We start from the raw sequence: 6,023 nt of genomic DNA on the forward strand, positions 1-6,023 counted from the left end.
CAGATCACTAGTGAGGAATTCCAAAATAATTTAAATAACAATTAAACTATAAATACAACAAGTATTAATTTAAAAATAAAGTTTTCTTATAATTATAAATAAGTCTTAGACATATAGTTTTATTCAAAAAAATGATTCAGAGTGCAATTGAAGGTAATTGGTGTTTGCTTAGCCTTCTTCCAAAGAAGTTTGTATTTTCTTGTTGAGAAGTAAATTCCATGAATGGGAACGGGTTTGACAACCAGTAAACTATAATTTACATATTCAATAAAATTTGATAGTTAATATTCTATGATCAATAAATGTACATACTTTGTATGTATGTATATGTAGGACACCCCAAATTTATTAACAGCGTATCAGCTACATCTTCAATATAATATTTCTTTTCACAGCTCATGCCAACCATTCTGAAAGGTGAAGCCAGGTTTGTCAAAAAATCTTGTACAATAGTTACAATATCACAAATTTAAAAATTGGATACTTGAGTGATAAGCTTACATATATGTGTGTGATTTAGACATTAACTAAGGCTTTTCTGGGTGAATGAAAACATTTTCAACTGTAAGGTCTCCATATCCTTTATTCGTCTGTTCATTATCTTCTAACTCATCGTCGGAAAAACACAATATTCTGAAAATGTCAAGTTATAAAAAATATGTAAACACAACAGAAATGCATGAGTAATGTTCAATTAATTTTACTTCTTAGATAAGATTTACTAGTCGTGCTCAGAGCAGTACTACCAGTGTTGCTGTAGAAGTGATTACCGCCATTATTTCCTTCTATTTTCGTTTTTTGGAAATCTATATTTGTGAACAAATTAGCAAATTAGACTGACCCTATATTATTAAGAAATATAAACAGTACAACTAAAAATGAAAATGAAAATGAAGGTAATGTGGCAAAGCGATATATTGGATGTTTTACTAAAAAGAATACACTTATGAATATACTCCATGATATGGATCAAATATACTCCATGTTAGCTCTAATATTAGAGTGATAAGACATGATATTATAATCAAACTTAAAAGCAAAATAATTTTTTAAGCATCAGAGAAGTACAAATGACGCTGTAAATTACTAAATTTATTTTACTACTGTATCCCAGACAAATGGTTAGGATTAAGTTTTTAGAGCATTGTTTACAATCACTTATTGTGAAACAATCCGCAGATTGATGATTTTGTTCTAAAACATATGATTACAACTCTATACGAATGTAGTCTGTATTTCTGTTCAAATTTTAAATATCTAATTGAATGATTCAAAAGTCGGTGAATAATAAAATAATATTATGTTGTTGTGGTTAAGTTAGGTTATCACCACAATACAGGAAGTATATATCTACGGTCCCCTTGCTGCGGTTGGCGATACCAAATTCTAACGAGCAACATGCAAATATGAGTACAGACAGTACAGTAGATCAAATTTTCTTCATGTTAGCTCTAATATTTATTTATTTATTTATTTATTATTTAATTCACGGAATAAAAAATTCCTTATTTAGTACAGTACATAACAATAATTCAGTAAAATAAGATAGCTAACATATACAAGGGGTGATGGCCTAAAAAATACAGCAGAATTACAGGCACAGTAAATATAAACTAAAATAATTAGGACACAAGTAAAATTACATACAACAAATGTACAAAAATAACAGAATATTAAGGTAAACTGAGAAAGGAGGGGTCCTCGTTAGCCAACCGCATCATGCGGTCAATTGATTTGTTTTTACCGTAATTGGTACAGTGGAGAGGTACAGCAAAAGGAACTCGAGACCTTGTGGCCCGATGAGGAACTTTAAAGTTTACTTGGACGAGCAGTGAATATTATCTAATAATATTAGAGCGATAAGATATAATATTATAATCAAACTTAAAAGCAAAATTATTTTTTAAGCATAACATCTAAAATTGGATACTTGAGTGATATACTAAATAAATAAATAAGTATAAATAAGTCATCTGCTAAACAACTAAACATAAACTATAGACCTGAAAGATATAAGTTATAAATAAATGTGATATTATATATAAAATAAACAATTCATATTAACCGGTATCAATAATTAAGGTGTACAACTTATTAGTTTGTATCTATATGAAAGTTTAGATGTTCATAATGTTAACATGATTTTACACTTCAATAGAACTTTATTTTGTAGCAAGTTGCCACTTACTCGCAATGTCGCAAAATACAGATTAATTGTCATAAGCATAACTATCAGATCAATAGTGACAAGTTCTAAAATAAATGCAGTTGATAACTGTATATTATCAACATTATTATCAATTAGGTATGGGATTTGTTAAAATGACAGTAAACAAAGAAGACTTATATTTTTAATGTGATTCCATTAAAATGTCTTATCCCCTATAGTTAGCTCAAAAGAATAAAATTGTATTAAAAATTGTATGGTGTATAGAAAATGCTAAAAGAACTGATTTATACCCAATGTATTTGAAAACACCTATGAATTTTCAATTTTTACCTGTCATCCAACTATTTATACTTTTATTTCAGAAAAGATACTGAAGTCCAAACTAATTACGTGTTTCTTTGCAATTTAGATATGTTGAGGCCCTCATCTGTGTTATTGAAATTGGGTTCTTGCTCAGCAAAATTGTATTGCCTAAAAAATTTAAACTTTGTTAAAAAATATGTCAGTGCATCATTTGTTTTCTCTCTTTGAATAACGAGCAACATGCAAATGTGAGTACAGTAGATCCAATTTTGTATTGTTAGTTTTAATATTAGAGGTGATATGACATGATATTATAATCAAACTTAAAGACAAAAATATTTTTTAAGGAACCTTATAGAGAAGCACTAAGCTCTTATTTGTATTTTATTTTTGAAACAAGTTATGAATATATTAAGATATTAATAAATAATTATTTATTTATCAATTTATTTTGACCAAACAGGCTGAGGCCTTTCTATATCCAAATATATGTCCACTCACACAGTTATTGATATTATACAATGAGTCTCGTGAACTGGTAGGTATGAGAGTTTAAAGCACACTAAAATAGCTTTAAAATAAAAACCTATTAACAATATTCTCACCCTTAAATTTCATTATTCGCTCCAATATTGTATGGCTTCATCTAAGTCGGTAGAATTATCTTCATAAAAGTCAGTGTCTGAAAAATTGTCAGCATATTTGATCGACTTCCTAGCTACTTGTATGAGGTACATCATATATTTCAGTTTTGAAAATATAAGTATTATCCATTATATGAACTAAAAAAAAAACAACCTGTAAGTAACTTTTGGTTTTGGCAAACATTTAAAATCTGAGACTCAAGTAATATACTTACTATATACGATATATTTCAGTTTGGAAAATATAAGTATAATCCACTGAATGAACTAAAAACAATAATCTATTAAGTAACTTTCGGTTTTGGCAAACATTTAAAATTGGATTTTTGAGTGATATACTTACATAAGTGTATGTGAATAAGACATTATTAAGTTTCTAAGGATTTTCTGGGTAAATTAAATTCATCAACTATAACGTCTCCAAATCCTTTATTCGTCTGTTCATTTTCTCCAACCTCATCGTTGGAGATATACAATATTCTAAAAATGTAAGAAAATATAATTAATACAACTAAAAATGAAAATGAAGGCAATTGGGCAATGCGATAGTTTGGATGTTATACTAAAAATAATACACTTATGCATGGTAATTTTTTACTAAAATGTATGAATACAACTCTGTACGACTGTAGTCTGAATTTTTGTTCAAAATTTCAAATAATTGTAATTAACTAGTGATTCAAATGTCGGTAAACAAAAAAATAATAATATTATAGTGGTGAGCCATCACCCTGTATACTCTCTTTCGTGACGACTTTTCTGACAAACACACTTACCTGGTTGTCATGCACGTCTCGAGCATTTGTGCAATTTTTTGTCAGCTAACGACCGGCAACATCACGCTCCATCCTCGACGACATTGTTCATTTCTGGAGACAACAAAAAGCTTAATAGAGCTCATGTTCATGCCAATCATTCTGACAGGTGAAGCATTAATCAAAAAAATCTTTACAATAGTTACGATTTCACCAAAGATATATGTGATAACAGCTGGAGGTTGCTTGTGATCCAATTGTTTAGAATAAGACACAGGCAAAATATGTGTGTAAACTCTAAAATCATTATAATAATAAAATATGTTTTTAGTAGGTAATTTTGATCAGAATATTTTTAAATTAAGATTTAATTTTATAAATAATTTTGCAATAACCATTGCTTGAAAAAAAATTTAAATTTAAAATTGGATACTTGACTGATATACTTACATAAGTGTGTATAGACATTATTAAGCTTCTAAGGCTTTTCTGGATGAATTAAAATCATCAGCTTGTAAGGCCTCGAAATCCTTTATTTGTCTGTTCATTTTCTTCAACCTCATCGTTGGAGATACACAATATTCTGAAAATGTCAAGTTATAAAAATACATAAACACCACAGAAATTCATGAATTATGTTAAATTAATTTTATCTCTTAAATAAGATTTACTAGTCGTGCTCAGAGTAGTAGCAGTGGTACTGTAAATTATTGAAATTCTCTATCCCAGACATGTGGTTTGGATTATGTTTTGTGACAGCCTCTGACCATAATATCAACTATTTACTGTGCCTTGTTTATAATCACTGATTGTAAAATGATAACCGCCTATTCTGCTCCAGATAGAAAATTTGTAATCGTTTAGTTCGAAGATTTTAAGCGATTATTTCCTTCTATTTCCATTTTTTAACAAATTAGACTATATTAGACCCATATTATTAAGAAATATAATCAGTACAACTAAAAATGAAAATGAAGGCAATCGGGCAATGCGATAGTTTGGATGTTATACTAAAAAAAATACACTTATGCATGGTAATTTTTTACTAAAATGTTTGAATACAACTCTGTACGACTGTAGTCTGTATTTTTGTTCAAATTTCAAATAATCATGATTCACTAGTGAATCACATGTTAGTAAACAAAAAAATAATAATATTATCTGTATACTCTCTACTGTGACGACTCTCCTGACGGACACACTTACCATGCACGTCTCGAGCATTTGTTCAATTTTTTGTCTGCTAACCACCGGCAACGAGTAGCAACGTCACGCTCCACCCTCGCTGACATTGTTCGGTTCTGGAGACAACACCGTCGTCAACCACTGCAGCGGCACAGCGCAAAACACAGACCAACACCTTCATTCGAAACAGAATTTTCTTAAAATGTAAATTTGTAAGAAATATATAAATACCTAATTCAAGAATAAATTATGTTAAATGATTTTACATAGATGCGATTTATTAGTCGTGCTCAGAGTAGTACCAATATTGCTGTAATTTACTAAAATTTATTTTTCTTCTCTATCCCAGACAAACGGTTTGGATTATGTTTTGAGAGCATTGTTTACAATCAGTAATTGAGAAATAATCCGCAGATACTATGTCAGATAGAAATTGGGATAATCATTTAATTCGAACATGTTTAGCCATTATTTCCTTCTATTTTCATTTTTTGGAAATCTATAGGTGTGAACAAATTGGCAAATTAGACTGACACGATATTATTAAGATATATAATCAGTAAAACTAGAAAATAATACTTACAAATTAAAACCAACATAATGTGGCTAGGCGATACTTCGGATGTTTTACTAAAAACAATACACTTATGCATGGCGATTATGTAATAATATGTATGAATAGAACTATTAGAAGTAGAACTCTGCACGACTGTGGTCTGTATTTTTTTGTTCAAATTTCAAATAATTGCAATTCACGAGTGCTTCAAACGTCGGCAAACGAAAAAATAATAATATTATGTCGTTATTTATTTGATAACAATTATTATTATCATAGTTCGTGATACATAGTGATAAGTCACAATGATTATCAATCGGAGGTACTCCTCGCCGGTCGGTGGCGGGCATTACATTTTACCGAAGACCGAAACTTCGTGAACGCAGGTTACTGCCTGCTCCACGACCCGC

At 29.6% G+C, this 6,023-nt stretch overlaps 1 long non-coding RNA gene across 1 annotated transcript; it reads right to left on the minus strand.

Moving 5' to 3' along the window:
• Positions 1–310: 310 nt before the first annotated feature.
• LOC132936214 (uncharacterized) lies at positions 311–5,820 on the minus strand. The gene is made up of 12 exons (XR_009663429.1): positions 5,641–5,820; positions 5,324–5,556; positions 5,079–5,232; positions 4,323–4,455; positions 3,894–4,169; positions 3,461–3,597; positions 3,333–3,384; positions 3,079–3,255; positions 2,501–2,641; positions 705–806; positions 502–633; positions 311–410 (listed from the first exon to the last, which is right to left on the minus strand). It is a non-coding gene; the product is annotated as an uncharacterized LOC132936214 (long non-coding RNA).
• Positions 5,821–6,023: the final 203 nt, after the last annotated feature.

This window comes from Metopolophium dirhodum, chromosome 1, assembly GCF_019925205.1.
Source record: "Metopolophium dirhodum isolate CAU chromosome 1, ASM1992520v1, whole genome shotgun sequence".
Classification (NCBI taxonomy): Eukaryota; Metazoa; Arthropoda; class Insecta; order Hemiptera; family Aphididae; genus Metopolophium; species Metopolophium dirhodum.